Raw genomic sequence first — 20,920 nt, forward strand, 5'->3', positions numbered from 1 at the left:
GTGAATCTGAAACTGCCTGCTATGTGTGGTATTAATTATACACCTGTAATTTATTAACCCATTATGTGATTGGATTAACAATTTCACCATTATTTCCTGTGTTTTCTTCTGCTTTTCTGTAGGTGTTGTTACCTACATAACATCTGAAATGTGAAGTGTGCTATAATTACTGCACACCATGCTCTTAGCCTCTGATGGCTGGGATGGGGTTGTCTGCCTTCCTTGCAGATTTAATGCAACATCTAGTTTTGCATAGGGGTTCCTAAAAACCGTGAACAATTTACTTCAGACTCTTCTTTGGATAACATTTTGGACAAACTTTATTCCTGAAGTCCTTCTTTTCAGCCTTTGTTCTGATTTAAATGCTTTTCTTTTCTTGTCAAGGCCACACAAATTGGGAAACTGCAATGAGCAAATAGGAAGATGGTGCAGCTACAGCAAAGGCCTGAAGAGCTCAGGTTTTATCTGCCTCTGCTGCTGATTTCTTCCTTGTGTTCCCACAAATCTTGCAGCCTTTTTCTTCCTTAAAAACAAAACAAAACAAAACAAAACAAAACCCAGAAAAAAACCCCAGTGTCGTGGTTTAACCCCAGCCAGCAGCTAAGCACCACGCAGCTGCTCACTCACTCCCCCCCCACCCAGTGGGATGGGGGAGAAAAATCAGGAAAAGAAGCAAAACCCGTGGGTTGAGATAAGAACAGTTTAATAGAACAGAAAAGAAGAAACTAATAATGATAATGATAACACTACTAAAATGACAACAGCAATAATAAAATGATTGGAATGTACAAATGATGCGCAGTGCAATTGCTCACCACCCGCCGATTGACACCCAGTCAGTCCCCCAGCGGCGATTCCCCACCCCCCCTTTCCCAGTTCCTATACTAGATGGGACGTCCCATGGTATGGAATACACCGTTGGGCACTTTGGGTCAGCTGCCCTGGCTGTGTCCTGTGCCAACTTCTTGTGCCCCTCCAGCTTTCTTGCTGGCTGGGCATGAGAAGCTGAAAAATCCTTGACTTCAGTCTCAACACTACTTAGCAACAACTGAAAACATCAGTGTGTTATCAACATTCTTCACATACTGAACTCAAAACATAGCACCGAACCAGCTACTAGGAAGACAGGTAACTCTATCCCGGCTGAAACTAGGACAAACAGTAAGAAGTCATCTGATTGCAAGGAATCATCAAAACGTAAATCTGGTATTTCACAGCTTCTTTGTCCCTTATGCCATTAGATGTAGTTTACCTGGAAAAAATACTATGTTGTGTTTTCAAAGAAGGAAAGAGGAAGCCAACAAAGAAATAATTCCTTTATTGAAACCTTCAGTGTAGTGAGCTTACATTTTCATACCAGGTATTTACTATGCATTTTTGAACTTGCACCTTACTTCCTGTAGAAGTCTGCATATAACCACTTAGCTTCTCTAGAGCGTATAAACCCTCGTTTAGGAGTAGCAAGAGGTAGTGTATCTTTTTAATAGATAGTGATGCAATCCATCACAGTACTGCTGACTGAGAGAGATTAGCTTTAATCCTGTATATTTTACTCCCACATGCATTTCTCTCTTATCTTACTTGTATGTGTTACAAATAGATGTACTTCCAACTGTATTCAGAATTTGGGGTTGGAGGCAGAAAAATAAGTATGAAGAGGTTGACAGCAATGGGTCTACAGCTAAAGAAAGTACCTGAGAGACACTTCTAATAAACCTTTAACAGTTGCCTGATTTTAAAGCATACCAATGCCTCGCTTAGAACTTAGGTATCTATAGGTGAGTATCTTTCTCCCTCCAGTTTTGCACAAAAGCATAAATGGTGTGCATTTTCTCCAACAGTTGATCAAAAGGAAAATGTGCAAGTAGCAAAAGCCAAAGTTGTGGCTGTGCCACCTTGTCTTTGCTTCTGTTTTACACTTGTTTCTACCTACCTCTCACAAAAATTTATGTGGCTGCTCTCCTGCAGTAACCATCTTACAGATTTGGAAGGGCTAAGTTTCTTATCTCCCTTCAGAAATTTTGATGGCTAGAACAATAGATTTGCAAATAAATGTAAAAATTTTAAAGAGCTATTTACAGACACTAATGGATATGATTTTTTCTGAGAGAAAGGCAGGTAATTTAGACCCATTTTACAGGAGAGCAAAGACTCACATCTTCAGAGATTTGTCCCGATTCACGCGGACAGGGTAAGTGTAGGGCTACAGAAGCTTTCTTTGGTAGTGGGAAGCTCAGACCCCTGTATTCCCATATGGTGAGAGAGACCCATATGGTTCAAAGACTCGAACAGACAGTAACATTTCTGGTGCAGCTTTTGGTAAGGTTTACACAGGTCTACTTGCAAGTGAAGTGAAAATGGATAAATTACTTCAGCAGCAGTATCTGTGTATGTGCACCTTTTTCTTAAATTGGTAACATGACCACACAGATCCTGTCCATAGTGACACAAATTTGTAAGTGGTGTCCTGCAGTAGTGTCTGCTTACAAAATAATTTGAGTATCAGGGAGTCTTCCATTTTTGGGAGTCTGGAAGCCTCTGGAATGGTTACATTAAGTTTTCAATGAGATTATTCTGGTGAACTTTAGATCTGTAAAAGTAGCACACCTGGGTTTTTGATATTTTTAGAAATTTTTACTTCTCAAAATGAAGTTTCTAGCTGCTACTGGGTGAAAGGAAAGTGGATTCCTTGCATGTCCCTTGTTTTCTTCCTCACGTGGGGCTGCACACCCCAATTCTACCCCATGCTTCACACTAACTCCCACTGGAGTAATTTTGTGCACTTTTGCAAAATGTACAATAATCCTACTTTTGAAAGTAGTCTTTAAATTCCATAGTAGTGTTCTTTGAAAAAAGACTATTTGTGTGGATTGAAAGAAGCTAAATATTTTCAAATCTGTAGAGCATTCTCTGAGTTCTGATATACTGATGTCATGATGATATCACTGAACTTACCCTCATTAGGCACCAATATTTGTTTACTACAGGTTTTTTTAAGATAAATTTTAGGAATGCAATTAGTTTGCCTTTTTATATCAACATTTATACAAGTTTTCTTTCTGCTAAGGTCCTATGTTACAATATGTAGAATAGTTAGTTATAAGAAGTTACCTTTTATTTTAAAAGAACCCACAAAACTTGAATCAGTTTTGAAATTTGCGTTTATCTGGAACAAAGTTGTTTATCTCCATGAATTGAATGGCATCACTGTAGTACAGGGTCGCAGGGGTTAACTTCTTGTGCTTACACATGAAAATTGGTATGCAAGTGGGAAGTTGAATGAATGGTGGGAGGCTTTTATCCCTTCTGCCCAAAACATTTTGGCAGAGCTTGTATGAGAGCAACAGGACACATGCCTCTATCGTCCTGTTGAAGAACAGTGGGCTTCTGTTGTATTCCTGTTAAATGCAGCCTCTGTGGTATTTTTAACAGGGAGTAGATTCCCAGTTCATGCATGTTTCTGAAGAAAAATGACATGTAGATGAATAAAAGTCATAGGCTGATGCTACATCACATATCTGCTAGCCAGGCTGGTGGGGAAACAGGCAGGATTGTCAGCTGGGGACACAAACTGGCATTTATGCAAAATGCTGTTCTGTTGGGGCTTGTTTTAAATAGTCTGAACAGCCATGGGGCACTGAGCTGATAAGGTCCAAAGTTGGTGTGGAGAAGGATGAGACTGAGGAAGTGAGCAGCAATTACAAAACTACACTGCCAAGCAGCAAATACTTGTCTGTGTTGGCATCCTGTTGGAAATGTTTGTGTAGTTCACTGGGAACTGGTTTGTAGCGGCAACCGAAGAGGACAAGGAAGGATTTATGAGTAAAGAGAGGATCTCTGCTAATTCACTTACATTAAGTTTAGCAAAGTGCCTCAGTGGGGAAAAAAAACCCAAAGCCCAAAGCATTGTGGCTATGGTTTTCAAAACTGGAGAGTCCCAAATTCTCAGGGCATAAATGCACAGGGGTGAGTTGCCTGCAAAGTGCTGAACTTTCCTTCACCAGGGACAAGTGAAATTCTCAATCATCTCAGCTTCTTAAACTCAGTTTCTCAAACTGTCTCAATCTGTTTCTTAAACTAGCCTCAAAGTGTCTGGTTTCCTGGCTGAAATAGGAAACAAGGTGCTACTTTCCATCACAAAGATGCCAGAAGAGAGATGGATCTGTTAATACTTACTGGAAGTGTTATGTGACAATGATGGGGGCTTGTATTATGCTCTAAACTGAAGGATTGCAGGACTTTCTGCACACATTTTTGCAATATTGTGATATATGGCCAATTTGGTAACGAAGTGGAGACCTTGGTTAACCTGGCTTCTGCAGCTCTGATGCATACAGATTTTGCAAAGTGATGCTGTCATACAGATTCTTTTTTACCTGGGAAATTCACGGTTCTCAGTCTGCTGAAACTGAAGGCACATGCTGAACTCTTCATCTCTAAGGAAACAACTTTTATGTTTAAGAGGTGTGTATCAATGGTGTATATAAGGGCTGTTTCAACCATTTACTCTTCCCACATTCAATTTTTTAGTACTTGTCCATTCATTTTATATCTCCATGTATTAAGTATATAATTTAAAAAAAAGATAAACCTGTTTTCTGTGATGTTTTATTTCTAGTTATGTTTTTACTAGAGACATATTCCATCAGCAGCAATGACTTCACCTCCTTACTTGTAAATCTGTGAGCTGTAGGACGGATTGATGGGAATCTAGTGCACGACTGGTAATTACAAAAACCTTTATTTTTATTTTTTGTTGCAGAAGATACTAAATCTCTCTGGACAGAAAAGCTTAGTATGGTGAATATACAAGTAGAGAGGAGGAGGGAACGTGGGGAGGGAGGAATACTCCTCCTCAGACAACCTTTGAGTTTCTCTGATGAACCAGAAGGGTGTTTAATTCAGGGGGTTTTTTTTTCCTCTCTTGTTCATCTTACTTCCTTAAGGGAGCAGGCACTGAGAACTTTTTCCCCTTTCATTTTCTGTTGCTTTAGGCTTTCACTCCATTCCCATGGTGACTGCAATTTTCTGAGAACTGGCCCAGAGCACAGTAAGCCATGATGGTATTTTCATCATATTCTGTACTGCAGTATTGCCACTGATACAGTGCTTACCACGGGGCTAAAAAGCCTGATGTAGAGACAAACTGACTGGAGAAAAATTACGTGTGTACCCAAGAGACAGTTCTTTTATGGCTAGGTTAGGCAAACAAGTCAACCTGGTAATACGTAGTTCTCCCCTCTTGTGTGAAATATTTCCTTACATGCCCATAATGTTGCACTAGTCTGAGTTTCTAGAAGTCTGTGGCCTTTTTCTAGACAGTAGAAGAAACTTAGTTCAGATGAAGTAATGAAGATTTAAGTTGTGACTCAAGTCTTCCAGACTGTTTAAATGTTTTATGGTCTGAATATTTTAAACTGTTGGCTGTTTGTGAGGCTAATTTTTGTAGATATTTTCAGAAGACAATATTTTGTTTTACAAAAAGATGGAAAATAAATTGAGGATATCAGCTAATGTATAGACTTGTTGTAGCCCTGTGTCTTAACCAGAACCAAAAGGAAGAGAGTGGTAAGAAACTTGGTAGTGTATATAGTTGTAGCACTACAAATAAATCAAAACTAACCAGTGTTTCTGCGTGTGTATGTGCATCTGTGCAAGTAATGGTTTATGGCCAGTAATGCATGTATCTTGCTTTCAGATAGAGGTACTTTTGTTAGCTCTAGAGGCAGAAGCCTGTATTTTTGTAATAGGAGACCCCAGGTGGCTATGATCCATGCTGTGCCTGCTGTGCTGAATGGCCATGGGGTGCAGAATAGGTGACTGCTTGGAGCCTTGGGCAGAAGGTGATCTACTTATTTATTTTATCCATTTATTTTGCACCACAAAAGCATGTTTTTGATGTTCATTCTAGCCAGCTGCCCCTGCCCAGATCTCAACGTGGGGCTTTTGTGCTGCTAACCCACCAACGCAGTGCAGGGACGGAGACTGTGGAGCAGCTCCTGGCTTGCTGTAGGGAGCTGAGCCTCATCCTGCACCTGGGCCAGGCTCCACTGGTCCCTGGGAAGAGATCCTGAAGCACAATAGCATGTTGTCATAGGCCTCCTTTAGGTGAAGATTTATTACTCCTGTGCCCACTAAAGGAGAAATATGGGCTAGGAGGGAGAATGTTTAATGTTGCTCCTGCTTCCCCAAGATTTTTGCACCTTGCTTTCCTAGGTGTCAGAGCGCATTTTTAACTTGGCTTTAGGCATGCGCTGACCAAGAGGTATCACCATGTGAGACCAAAAGCAGCCAGGCTTAAAAGCTAAGAGGGGATTTGTTTAGGTAAATATAAAACCAAAATATAGAGAATAGCATGTGGCATGAAGTGTGATCATACAAGTTGTCAGCACTTTTCAGTGCTAATAATCAGTTTTTTGGCTCTAATCCATTTCTTACTGAAATAACTTCCAACTGACTTCAAATACAGTTGGATTGAACAATTTGAGAAATCATTCTAAACCTCCCATATGCTTCTAGCGTATTATGTAGAAAAGGTCAGGTTTTTGATTTGAAACTGATGATCACTGAAGAGCCTATTGCCTGTGGGATTCCCAAGCAGATTCTTCAGGAATGGGTATTTATATTTTGTAGAGCCCTTCTGAAGGCAGTACCATCTCCTGTTGGCTTCAGCATCTACTCCTCAAGGTAGCTTTGGAAATTCAGGACCTAGTGGTGTGCACTGGATTGAATGCTAGGTTTAAGTTAACCCTTCTCTGGATGAGGGTGGAAAAGAAGAGATAAGTGTTTAATCAGGAAGGAAGTATTTTTTGTTGCTCTAAGAAAATTGCTCCTTTCTCTGAGAAACAAAATTGCCCTTTCTTTCAGAAGGTAAATAAAAGCCCTGCACTGTTGATCACTGTGACAACTGAATGATAAAGGGAAGGGTCATGATGAACTTCCTTTCTAGTATCCCCAATAATTCATTTTGCTTTTTAAAGTTCACTTTCAATATGTATTTAATATGAGGTTTTTAAAATTGGAAAAATACCTATGATTAATTTTGCTTGTATAGTTTAGCATCATATTCTTTATTGAATATGATTCTTTATTGAATATGATGCATATTATTTATTACAAAAGTTTAAATGATAGCTTCCCCTCAGTACCAATGTGATCTATAAAAATGGTCAGAACTGTCAGTACATATGAAAGGAACAAGAATTTCCAATCTGCTTTTGTAAATATATATTGTAATTAGATATCCCTGGGTTTTTGTAAGTATAAGTGCTGTCAAGTCATCAGTGTTCAGTGCCAGTGTTCAGTAACAATACAGCGTGAAAATGTGGAAAGGGGCCATGCTGGCAGCAGTGCTGTCCGTTACAAGTTTTACCTAAAACAGCAGAGAAGAAAATCTTACTGTTACAGCTCAGCGAACTTGGGAAGAATGTGCTTGATGTCAGTAGCAGGCTCAATTCTCTTGCCTGTCCATAATGGTCACTCCTGCTATAAAAAGAGATCTTTTAAAGTAGATCATGATCCAAGTAAAATTCTGGTGTCCACAGTATACTTGCGTGGTTTTTTATTTGATTGGTGATTTGTTTTAGTTTTAATTTTCCTGGCACCTTTTTCATATCAAGATCCAATTTTTGTTGGATTTTGTTGGGGTTTTTTTTGTTGCTTGTTTTTTAAAGGTATTTACAAGCACCAAGTCTCCAGTGAAAGAAATGGGCATCTGCTCTTGAGATCAGAGTGAGGTCTGTAATTGCCATGAGCCGTGGAGCAGATGTTGTTCCACCTTGGCTCTTTGTGCAATGACACGCAGAGGAGAACTGAGGAAGAAATGGTGGTAAGTGGATCACTGAACTGCGTGAAGCCACGGGGCAATTCCTGTTTGAGGCAGTGCATGGGAGGCATGGCTGCAGTAGTGCCCAGAATGTTACTTTGAACTGGGAAAGCGTTTCATTTCCTCGTTTACTGCATAAATCATACATGTAAACCCCATTTGCTTCATCTTTGTATACCAGCTGAAAAGATGACTCTAAATACTGGATTTTCCATTGGATGATTCCAAATGCTGGATTTTCTATTTCCATTATTTTATTTAAATGGCTTTAAACAACAATTGTTCAATAAATACTCAGTGATATATTAGTTAAATTTATTAAAGTGCTGACTACAAAGAGATTTTTTCCCTTTTTAATTTTTTTTAAAAAAAGAAGATCAATATCAAGTTCCTGTAGGTTGAAATTTTTGGAATGTGCACTTTCTCATTTGAAGTGTCTTTGGTAGCATTAGGTGTTCTAAAACATAAAGGGGAAAGACTGGCATTTCCTGGAAAGAAAGATCAAAGAGCATAAGGATTGTGCAAAATAGAGATCAGTTGTGTTACTCAGTTTCCTAGGGAATTTCAAAGAAAATTTGAAAGGCCCTGCTACTTTTAAAATATTTAAGATTTACACAACTTACTTATTGGTCAGCTTACTTTTGAACTAATGAACATAAAAGCAAAACTAATTAATTAGCTTTTTCATCTCTAGAAAACTTTAAAATTAATCATAATTAATGAAATGAATACACAGATGACTTTGGTTTACATGAAAGGAGAGTGAAGAACCGAGGCTACAACCTTCTGTTTCATTGCATAATTTACTCAATCCATTTGCCTTGAAGATGTCGTTCCTCTTGTTCTGCTGGTTCAAGTTCATACCTTCGCTGAACAATGCTCTGATGTAATTTCCCATGACTGCACCAGTTGATACTGTGAACAAACCTACTTATTCTATCTTCCTTTTGGAAATATAGTAAACTTTTCAGAGGCTCCTGCTGCAAGCAGGTTGAAGGGATCCAGCAATCTTGAGTCAGAAGCTGTTTGATCCTTGGTAGTTCCCACATGTATCTTGGGATGCTATGAGTGCTGCACCTTCACGCTTGTGCATTGTAACACTCTTCTGAGCCACTGGTTAGCTGCTGGTAAAAAGCTGTATGCATTTGCCCTGTCTCTTTCAACTGGATGCTTCTGGGCTATTGCTGAGTCTTGTGACTGCTGACAGTTTTCTGGTTTTCCCTGCCCTGCACAGAGGACATGAAAGTGGACAGGGTAATCTAGGCCCACATCTTCCCTTCTGCAAATCTGTGGCTGGCCCTCCTTATACTTTTTCCTGAGAACACGATGCATGCATCTGATATTACCATGCATATATTTCAGACCTTCAGAAATCTGCGTGGTGTGCAGTGCTGCATGTTGCAGTGTTAACACATCGAAAACAGAAAAAATTTGTCGAGGGTAAAGGAAATAGGTAAGCATGTTAATGCAAAGGCAAACACAAGAAAGGGTGACCCTGGCTTGTATACCTTGAATTTTATTGAGACCAAGACAAGAGGATTAAGCACTGAACCCTTTATTCCACTTTAGGAGGTGTGTACAAGTTTGAGCTCCATACATGAGCATGAAGAGGTCCTTTTGTGAAGTGTGAATAGCAGCTTGCATTATAGGCTGAGATGCTAGCCTGAGACTGCAAAATGCTGTGTGGTGTGTGCTTCTTTTTCTTTTTACCTCCTCCTAGCTGTTAACTTATTCATACTCCATCAAATGTGAATTTAGTGAGGCATTTGACCCTTGCAGAATTAAGCTCTGAATTTTTAAAAATAAACCATTAAGATTTTCAGAGTGAGGTCCAGGATGCATAATAAACAACTTAAAAATACAGTCTTTTGCAGGAGGGATCCCCTAAAATCAGCCTTTGTGCTACTATTTTAAAAATGCAATTTGAAAGTATATTGAACTATATTATTTATTCAGAAGGGTTTAATAAACTTCTCAAAATTCTTCTCACACGCATGTTTTTGAACGCAATGAAAAATTTGTCATGGTAGCCTGAAAGCTTGTGTTGCTAGCCCAGAAGCTGGCGTTGCTGAGGTGGTAGCAGTATGTTGTTTTACGCTGATTCTGCTGCCACTCTCACTGTTACATGCTTTAGGCATGGAACACCCTGAAGTGAGTTAGTATTGAATGTTTGAGGGTTATCCTTGCTTTCCACCATCCCACTAGTAAAACTGGTGTAGAACCAGCCTCAATAAACTCTGTCAAGACAAAGCTGAGTCCGTTGCTGTATGCATCCCGTAGTGCCATTGTAATCTTTCCTCCTCCATTATCTGGGATGGTTCTGCTTTCCTCTGCCCTGTATCATAGTGTCCTAGCAGTGGAGTCATCTGCTGTCCTGGGCTGTAACCCAAATGACTCGCTGGGGGATACAAATGTTGTCCCTGTTTCCTTTATGTGATCTTTAGGATATGTTGGACTGTGACTAATGGTGAGAATAAGACCTTGGATCTTCTGTGATCTTCTCTGAGAAGCCAGTATAGGCAAGAAAGTTTGCAGTTTGCCTTTTTATTTGGTCTGTGGCACTTTGGGTGGGGGGGGGGTTAGGCTTTTTCTTAGCTTAGGACGCATGTAAGGAAAGAGCTAATGTACTTCCATAGTTATGTTTCTGAGGGGAGACGTGCTCTGGCACTCTGCTGCTCTTGGCCATTTTATTGTTTTTATGAGTAAATAAATTTGCTCTTGGAAAGAAAAGAAATATGTAACTTTATTACTGTTCTGGTAAGTAGACAAATTTCCTGTTCCACCCTTAATGCAGCTCCTTTCTGGAGGAGTTAGGTTATATAATACCTATGTTTTTTTGCATCACCAGGAGAAAATAATAACGTCTCTTATTAAGATGAAAAGTTAATACGAATCTATCCTCTGCAGAAGGGCTGATTCATTGTTCAGGCTAGTCTGGAGCAAGACTGTCTTCCTGACTGAAACACTGGTGTTAAGTGGATGGAACGGATGGATGATTAGATTATCAAGCTGCATAATACAACTAAGCCCCCAGATGTTTTTGTTGCTGTATTTTAGGGTGTTCAATGCTAGAAGAATGTAACAGAAAAGGGTTTGGAAGTTCATTGTTCCTCACTATACCAAAACAGACATCAAAACACGAGGAAGTGGAATACAGCTTTTTTTGCACATGAAGAAAGAAATTGAGGAAAGCAAGCGGTGAGGCAGAAAACTGTCAAAACATTATTCATTAAATCTAGGCAATTTGTCACTAAACTTTTTTATTACCAATCACTAACATTTATGAAATGGAAAAGATTATCAGGTGTTTATCATAGATTATCAGAATAAAGGTAATTTATACACTTGGTGTAGCATTCAGACAGGAGGTATTTTTCTGTGTTGTCTTGCTGCTGCAGTTGAAAGCCATGTTGATATTCACAGCAAAACAGTTTTTTTGGAGTTTATATGTTATTGTTTGAACCCATTAAGCCATCTCAATAAAATGTGGCGTACTTATTCCTAGATCAGATGTAATGCTGAAATAAATGTATTCATTTTTTCATTTAAAATTTAAAATCTGTGATGCAAATGACCTTTAGATGTTTACTTTTTCACAGTCTAGGCAGAAGAGTATTGCATTAGGAAAGCTGAAACATTGTCCTTGACATAGATTAATATCTCTGTGTTCAGGAGGAAAGCTGAGTTGAGTCTAATTTATGTAGTCCTGGCAGGATGCTGTTGAACGCTAATTGTTTATTGATACTGTTTTTGTTGCACTAGTTCATTTGCTGTGTGTCATACAGCATATTTGCTATTCTTTGCAATGCTGCCAATAGCAAGCATATGAAAATCACCTCCAAAATTGCAAGATTGGCTTATAGGAAAAGCAAACTGTATTTACACAACACAGTTTGCCTCTTTTTTTCACTTTCTGGTGTTTTGAGGGGGTGGGTGGATTTTCTTTAGCTTAGGGCACATGTTTTCCGTGTTACTTTTTTTTAAGCTCAACCGGAGATTCTTGTCCAGTTTTATGGCAGCTGAAGCTTTCAGAAATAGATGAAATATCACAACAATTTTAATGCAATAATGGGAGCTGTCATCCTCAGTCCCCTAGTATCACCCCTAACACTGGGTGATGTGCAACAGGAGGTAGATGTTGCTGTAGAGAAGAGTAGGATGGCTGCTACGTGATTGTGCAGTTGAGAGGTTGAGACCTGCTCCTGTTGTACCACTTGTTTTGGAATATCATGATTTTTCTTTTGGTGATCAGAGAAAGAACCTGAAAAAAGTATGTGAATTTTTAAGTTAAGCTGTCAGAGTCTTTTTTCATGTGCACAATGTAGTTACCCAATAATATTTTTGCAAGTAGAAAAATCTTTATTTTAGCTTTCTGGTAATTTCAAAGGTTTCTGGCAGATGAGGGAGGGTGAAGTAAACTGGGGAATGTTCTAATTAAAACAGAGGAGAGTCTGAAATGGCCACACAGGCTCTAAAGTGGGTGGAATTGTCACCTGCTGTAGGCAGGATCTGTTTTCTGTGTCTGTTTCTTTCTTAGCTGAGCTTTTTTTAGGGAACTTGACAAATATAAAATTCAGAGGAAGCGTTCAGTGCGTGGCTCTGAGGGTTTCCCTTGTTTCTGCCAGAAGGAAGGAGCCACTCTTATTTTCCCCCCTGATATACGGTAACATTAGAAAGTTGTGCCACAGTGAGGCAGGAGCCGCAACTGTCACACAGCTGGGGCTGACATCTGGTCCCCTGTGATTTCAGGGGCAGGAGCGCGCAACTTCATCCCAGGGCAAGCTGCCTGCCTGCCTTCTGTTTCACTAATCTGTCACGAATTCATTGGAAATGGGTGTTTTTGGTGCCAATACAAAAGGGATATCCATACCCCGTATTCTTTCCTTGGTGCTAGCTCTGCATCAGCTATCGGAGGGCAGGGGCAGTAGGCACCAGTGCAGGAAAATTGCTATGCTTTGGGAGCTTGAGTGCAACTATGCGTATTGTTGCTTGAGGTCTGTGGCGTATGTGCAGCCTGCACGAGTCAGTGCAGAGGTGCTTTTGGGGATGGGGAGAGTGCCCAAAATGCATGGGGACAAGATCCGTACTTGAGCAAGGGGCTGAAAACTCACTGGACTTGGGAGAGCTGCTCTTGCATCAAATAATGGCTTTGTGCCACAATTATAAGAAACTGCAAGCCTGTAACTCTCACCTAAAATGATGTATACAGCAAGTTCACTGCTTTCAGCATAAATTAGGCAGCTGAACTGACTACCATATGGAATTTTCCTAATGTTAGAATGCTTTGTTGTTCATTTCATACTTTTTGGAGAGAGGATACCCTAACTTGACAGCTGTTCAAAATATCAGAAGCTGTTGGGATGGTGAAGTTTTAAATGATTTTAAAGGATGATCCTGAAAAAACAAGGTAGATCTTTTAAATAGATTCTTGTGTATGTATATTGTAAGACTGTAGTTTGGTTGGTCTGTAAAAAGTTTCACCCAATATGGTGCTTCAAGTTGACTGTTCAGAGCTGTCCCCCCTGTTTTAGGGACTCAGTAAAATAAGAATGAGACTAGATTTTAAAACTTTTTGGGAAAAGCTGTGCTTAAAACTTTGGAATGTGTTCTGGTTTGTGAGAGAGTGGATATTATTAAATATGACTCCATACATATATTTAAAAATAACAGGTTTTGAATGCTTTCAAATAGATCATGCGTCCTTCATTAAATCCATTTGATCAAAGGAGATTGTTCTAGATAGATAGCTCTTTTTTTTTTTTTTTAGTATTTTTATTTTAGTAACAGTGTTCGTAGTGAATTATGGTGCTCCATGGTGCTATGCTGACAGTTTAACTGAAGCACGATTTTTTCCAAGTTTGTTTTGTAAAGCTTGTAATGCAGTAGAATAAACCAGCAACAGAATCTGCAGATTTTCAACCTCTTTTTTTTTAAGCTTTAAATCAAGATTGACTGCCTCAGCTGAAGACATGCTGCAGAAAAAATGTAATTATTGAGCTTGACAAAAGATAAAGCTGGCTAGTATGAGACATAAATTGGATAAAATTGTATTCCAAATTATACAGACAGCCAAATGATCTAAAGGCCTTCTCTAATTTTAGAATCCTTTAGTCCTTTATCTTGACATCTTTCTTATATATTTATATATAAAGTGTGTATGTTTATTTGTGTGTATAGACACATATATGCATAAAAAAAGTATGGTGTGTGTATGTGTGAGAAGTATCGAAGATGCATTATAAGCTAGAAAAGGAAGAGCGTTTTATGAGCTGAATACATGATGACAGTCAGCATTTTTGACCTATCGGCTATTGCTATTATAGGTTCTTAAATTAATATTTCAAGACTAATATGTGCTGCTCTCCAAGATGGCTATGTGTGAGTATGTACTGCAGGGACTCAGTGGGGTCACTTTTTAAATAGGTAGTCATATGTAGAAATAAATATTGGCATTTAATTATTGCAACACCTTTCAACCACACTGTGAAGCTGTGTCCTTCAGTAGTTCCTTACTTTCTCACAGTTGTCCACTGCTAACCACTTATGCCTGCTTTCATGCCTGTCCTGTAACTCAGTGTACCTTACAGTCAAATGCTCAGAGCTTGCAAGCCGGTGTTCATCTACTTCTGGGTTTCTTTTTTCTGTTGAGAGAAGGTGGCAAAGACAAAGCTTCAGAGCATATTGGCTGTTGGTTGTCTTGACGTGCTCTTCCCACCCACGTGGTCTGAGGCTGGCCACCTGCTGTTGCGTGGCAAAAAGGAAGATGGACAGGACTGGGGAGGGTTAGAGAAGACCAGGTGGTGGGAGAGGGCAGCAAAAGAGTGAGGTGTCACTCCTGCACTAAGGTTTAAATGCCCTGGAAAAAAGGGGATCTTCCACCTTATCTAGAAGATTATATCCTGGTTTACTGGGTCTTACATATCTCTGATACGGTTATGCTTAAGTCTGGTACTTTCTCAGCTGATCTGGGAGCCCAGTCCTTTCCCTAAGGCTCTTTGGAGAACACGTGAAGATGGGTGGGTTTGGGTTACTGACAGAAGTGCACTTGGTGGTGAAGTCTTCCCCTGCTTCTCTGCCTTCCTTTTGCTTTTTGCTCATGGTTGTACTTAGGGCACACAGCTAGGGATGGTTGCTGCATCCCACAGGAAGGGTGGAAGGGCGCTGAAATGTCTGCTTGCTCGCTGGCCAATTCCCATGCTGGCTTGTTTCTCACTTTATTTCCCAAAAGTCCTTTTTGCTTTGCTGTGTTAGGCAGAAAGAGAAATCCAAAAAGTTGCCTTGTGCTGTAAAACAAAGGCACCTTTTCCTTTTTGGTGTCATCTGCTCATTTATGTAACTTCTTCAGTTTTGAAAAAGAGGATCATTATAAAATAATTGCATCCTGAGGTTTTGCAGTCAGTTTTGGCACAGCAGGTATGAAGCTGTCAGAGCTTTGCTTGTTATAATCTGCATGTCAGCCTTGTGCTGGCTCTAGCTCATTCTTAAGAGACTGTTTAAGAGATTCTTCTTTTTTTTTTTTTTTTTTTTTACATAAGCCTGTAGCAGCCATAGATGATCTGGGTGAAGAGAAAGGAAAATGTAGCCTTAGTCTACTCCCAATTACAGGAGGTTCACCACAGATCTGTCAAGACTCAGAGGGGAGAAGAAGAAACCTTACTTAACTTTTTATTTTGAGATAATATTCAAAGCTGTTCACTCCTTTGTCAAGTTCCTCAGTTTTCATCCTGATGTTTGCTGTGGTTCTGCTTTTACTCTAAATGTGACAGGAAGGTAAAGAGAGAACTTTCTGATGCAACTGGTGACCTAGGAACCAGCTGTACAATATATTTATGAATGTTACTGTATGTTATAATTTTTGACAGGTCTTCCCCCACTCCCTTAACCACCTGTGTGAGAACAGGACTTTATTTCCAAAAATTTGCTTAAATACCTGCAAACAAACCACTTTTACATTTATTTTTTTAATTTTCCATGTTAGAATTTGACTTCTTTGAAGAAACTTGGTTGGGAGAACTATGTACTGCTTAATTGCATACAGAATGTAGTTTTCAGTGTATAGCTTTCTTATCCACCACTACACATAGTAAAATGAATACAGGTGGTCTCATTCAGTATCTTCCTCTGGTCTTTCCTTGTTTTAATGAGCTTTGTGTTCAATTGCAATAGGCAATGTGGATAGCTGAGGGAAACTGGCCAGTATGCATAAACATCCTCCACATCATATGCAAGGAACTGAGTTTACAATGCTTTTCTTAAATGCCAGCTGCTGTGGAACGTATCAGACAACTCCCAGTGTTTAAACATACATTCTGAAGTTTTGGGTTTTTTTTTTGTTTCATTTTGTTTTTCTTTAGTTTCAGCAGAGAGCTAAAAAAGTTACAAATACCAAAGACAGCAAATTGAGTCCTGAATAGACATATACAGTGTTTCTGTGAGGTCAGGGTTTGCATTGGGAAAAGTGACTTGTCATTTAGTATGTAATTCAGGGCTTTGCTTTCCAGTTACTAGATGGAAGAAATGTTTGCAGTGTCCTAGGATTTAATTTGGGCGTGGGGATCTTAAGACCGATGTGAGAGTAACTACTGCTGAGAAGAATCAAGCATGATGAGTTCCCAACTTAATCAAAAAGGATGCATTTTAATAGCGTGTCGATATGTTCCATGACTCAAAGATGTAGAAAACAGACCAATTACGGAAACAGTAAAAAGCTGGGTCAGTTTGCCTTTGATCTCTGCTGAGTGTGTGGGAACAGGTCAGAAAGATGAAAATGAATCAGGCAGAGTAAAGGAGAAAAGTGAACTCTAGTAAGGGAGAAACAATTCATTTGTTATGGACCTGTAAAATGTATTGCTTTATTATCTTCTTTTTTGCACCCGTGGTTAATGGAACAAGCCTGTGGAACCCTCAGTGTGGATTTTTGCAAGCCATTATTTAAAATGTGTTGTGTCTTTTGTGGTGATATTTGAAAGAAATTCAGAATTTTTGTTTTAAATCTGCAGTATATTTAATTGTTCTTAAAAGAGTAAAAAAAAAACCAAAACAACTTTCCATGGTTGTAATTTTGTGAGGTGATGATTACAAATGCAAGGGGAGTTCTGGCTGTGCTATCAAATGGAGGTCTTATTTTAGGTAGTGCTAATGAGGCAGTTCGTGTGACTTTCAAGGACTGAATGACCTCCAGAAAGAGAGAAAGAAAGAAAGAAAAAAATCAATTAAGCTCCTCCTTCTACAAAAATTTGCAAACTGGGAACTTTTTTCTGGCATAGAGAGAGAAGCTTGTATAACACAGAGAATGAGTTCCTCCTCTAATGCCATTAGCTGGCTTTTATTAAATACCATTGGGGTGCATTGGTGTAGGCACTATGTCCAAAGAATGCTTCTGGAGGACTCCTTTCTCCAGTGTTTTCAATCTACCATAAATTTGCTTTTCTGAAGATTGGATGTCTAATCTCACAAATTCAATGTTGTTTGTTTTCCTTCACAACGAGCATTTAATAGCTGGGATTATTACAAGGCGGGGAAAAGTATTGATGAAAGGTTCTTTTCTGTGTAATTATTTCTGATAGGAAAATATATTTATGCATGTGTGTCTATAAAGCACTAGCAGAGCAGTTTGGAAATAGTTTTTAATGGTAAAATTATTCTTTCAGTTCTCCCAAGGAGAGTAAAGGAATAAAACACTTTGTCGAGTCAGAAATGACCCAACATGATCCTTCAAGTTACAAAATTTCTGCAGTCAAAACACATGGGAAAAGTGAGAGAGCATAATGCAATATTACTAAAGACTGAATAGTTTTCTCAGAAAGGAGTTACCTACCTTGGGCAGGTGAGCAAGATAAATATTTGAAAGAAAAAGTGCGTTGATGGATTCTAAGTTAGTAAAAGGTGGGAGAGCTTTTTGTGCAACCTCACCCTCTTGCAATCCATAAAAACCTTTCTGGATATCCTCAGAAAGTATTATGACAAGTGTCTTCTGAGCCATTAATGATATGATTATACAGTATGACTATCGGACAGTTCAAGTGCATAGCATGGTGAGAATTCCTGTTAGCCAAAAGTTTTTGTCTAGGCCCTATTCACATCAGACTAGTGTATGAGTTACACTTGCAGCTTGTTCACTGGGAGCTGTTGACTTCATCACTGTAGTTGAGGGTCTTGTCTGTCAGGAGACATTATCTGTGATTTGCAGCACTTGTAGATATTCAGGGTGCTTCACAGTTGATACTGCCAGACCACTGACTACACAGCTGGGCTTATGATTCTGGAGTAATCCACATAACGATGGATCAAATTTACATTATATCTAGTCATATATTCTTTTCTTTATGTAAGCTCTTAGCCTCCCACATCACTCTAATAGCCTTTCAAATGGGCATTAATTCGGCAGTTAGGAAATCTCTTCCTTTAGGGATTATGTTCCATGATCTTCCTTTTCTCTCTCCTTCCCTCCCACCCAGTGCATGCACACCCCATGTCATGCTTGCAAGCATTCGTGCTGTATTTCCCCATGAGAGGAGAGGAACATGAGGCTAACCCCAAGCTACGGGGGCAAGGTAGACCAGCTGAGGTGCCATTACCAGTGCTTACAGGGGCACCATATGCCCTATGGCAACAGCAGCTCCCCTGCTCTGCTCATCTCTTCTTCCAACTCGCCCTTCTCTGCTGTGGTCATACTTTCCCACTTGGTGTGGAAACAGTGGTGTGGCTGTTCCTGCATGACCCTCACCATGGTTGGGGTTCCATACATTCTGCTAAGCCCTGAAATGTAGCTGTGAAGGGGCATTCATGCCCCTCATCAGTTGATTGTTTTTCTGTGAGCAGCTTAACTAAGCTGTGTCACACCATTCTGATTCTGTCTTTTGCCTGTGCTCAGGGAAGCGTCTTGTTTGGCTAGAGGTATTTTTCGCTGCTTTTCTTTTTAAAAATACTTCTTTTTGTGTAAAAAGGGCACACTGCTCTGTATCTCTTACAGAAGGTATAGTTAAAGAACGGTACCTGGAGCAGAATATGGGGGAGGTCTCATTTTCCTCGTCTGCTGAACCCACCGAGAAGATTCAGTATTGCACGGGGCCAAGGGAGGAGTGTTGACCGCCGTGTGTACTGGGGGACATTAGGTAATTTTGTCAAAATCCTGATTTGGCTTTTAGATTGTTTTGTAGGTGGGGACTGAGAACGTGTTCTTGAAATCTCTCATCTGCTTTTCTAGATGTGGTATGATGGTGTGTTCTAGCAGTATATTCCAAGTTAGTTTTGATGTCAAGGATGCAAGAGAGAAAGAGGAGTTAGCTTTGCTGAACGATGCTGGTATTGAATAAAATGATAGATTTGTTGGCAGAAGCACTCAGTTCCTTTTAAGAAATCAATAGTGCTTCAGATGGCATCACGAATGTTGCGCTAATGGAAGCTGTTACCAGAAGTGAGCAGTTAATGCTGCAAGCCTTCTGTGCGGCCATCACTTCAGGGACATAAAACCTAAATGGCCAAGTGTTGCCCATGTGCAGAGGGACAGAAAATGATGATGAGGCCTGTAATGAATGTTGCATTTGTGGTTTCTTAAGTGCCTGCCTGCCTGGCTGGCAGTGACTTTTGAGAACCGCAGCATGTGAACTATAAATATTTCTTTTAGTCATTTATAATTTACTCATGGGCCAGAGTAATTTACTTGCAGAGTAGCACTGAGGTCGAGAGCTGATTGTGTGAAAGCTGTTATCTGTGTTCACTCCTGCTTTCCAGGTTTTACTGTGTAGTAGAATACAATTTTCATTTTCCATACAATTTTGTATTTATGATAGTTTCCATTGCATGGGACTGGACTTGTGTAATTTTTCCGTGGCACAATTATTTCTTTTTCACCTTCATCTTTTATTATTTGACCACTATCATCCTACAATAACTTCTAATTCAAGAGAGGGCAAAAATATGCTGTTGTATGGACAAAACTGTCCATCTGTTGCAAATGAATAGTACAAAACTAAAGAAAAGTAAGTAAGCTTGAATAGCCCTCTTCATTTCCCAACCAAGGTAGCACACAAGAGGAATCATCTTTGACAAACATATTTCTGACCTCACTACAACAGATATTTCTGGGTAAATTTTCAATGCTGTGTACATTTAGCCATGCAGTTTCATTTAAGATTAATAGAGCTTCCACAGCTGCATTCACACATACAGCCTTGGAATTGCTCTCCACTTAGTTCTTTTCTTTTCAGCATAGACATTATTCTCCTTTTTTCTTTGTGATGTATTTGTGTATTTGTTGCCCAAATGAAACAGTAGGAAGAGGTTGGTTTGTGGTTTTGTGGCTTTCTTTTTTTTTTTTTTTTAAATTTAGTTCTATTCATTAATGTATAGCACTTAGGGCTTAACTGATAGTTAGGAATTGGAGTTTAAAGACTGGTATCTTTGTAAAAATGATGTTCTTCATGACCCATTATAGGTTAGCAAATGAGTTCTAAAACCAGAGCAGTATGGATAGTTTGTGTCTCAGGCATGAAGTGTTCTTGTGGGCAAAGGTTATCACTATTGGCTGCTAAATTCCCTATAAAATGAAATGGGCATGAATCCTCTAATGCTTTCACTCATGTATTCACATCCTCACCGCCCCCCCCCCCCCCCCCCCCGCCCCCCAAAGTCTTTCTCACTTCAAATGAGGGTAAAATAAGATGCTAATTCAAATCTGAAATTTTACTTCCATTAGTTTGAGTGAGTTGGTGTTGTTGCATCACTATGCATTTCTACAGTATACCTGTCTGCAAAGCTCTGTGCAGAAATTATGTTGCGAAAGCATTGCAACAAAGGGAAACATATTCTGGTTGCTTGTCTCATTAGGGGGCTTAATAGGAAGAGATGCATCTTCCATGAGTTTTATTCAGGAAGCGAGTAGATAAATAAAAGCAAGTATAGCTCTTCAGCCAATATGTTTTCACATCATAAGGTGTATTTCTGCTTTGTGCATTACTGTGTTGGGTTGTCACTTTCCTCCCTAGAGGAGGATTTTCCTGTACATCCCTCCATTCTTCCCATTTCTTGAGCCTGTGTCTTTTCAGTAAACTCCACCTGGATGGCGTTTGTAAGTGGATGGTGTTGGGGCTGGAT

The 20,920-nt window shown here is 39.5% G+C and overlaps 1 protein-coding gene across 6 annotated transcripts in view; it reads left to right on the plus strand.

Annotated features, from left to right (window-relative positions):
• The window catches only part of FRMD3 (FERM domain containing 3), a 152,727-nt gene that overhangs the window by 37,293 nt on the left and 94,514 nt on the right, over positions 1-20,920 (plus strand). The window contains exon 1 of one of the 6 annotated variants that reach the window (XM_030004865.1): positions 17,630-17,651. The exons of the other annotated variants lie outside the window; for them this stretch is intronic. The gene's annotated coding sequence lies outside the window, so the exon portion shown is untranslated. Of the gene's footprint in view, positions 1-17,629; positions 17,652-20,920 lie in introns of those variants that run through there. 6 annotated transcript variants of the gene reach the window in all.

Source organism: Aquila chrysaetos, chromosome Z (genome assembly GCF_900496995.4).
Source record: "Aquila chrysaetos chrysaetos chromosome Z, bAquChr1.4, whole genome shotgun sequence".
Lineage (NCBI taxonomy): Eukaryota > Metazoa > Chordata > Aves > Accipitriformes > Accipitridae > Aquila > Aquila chrysaetos.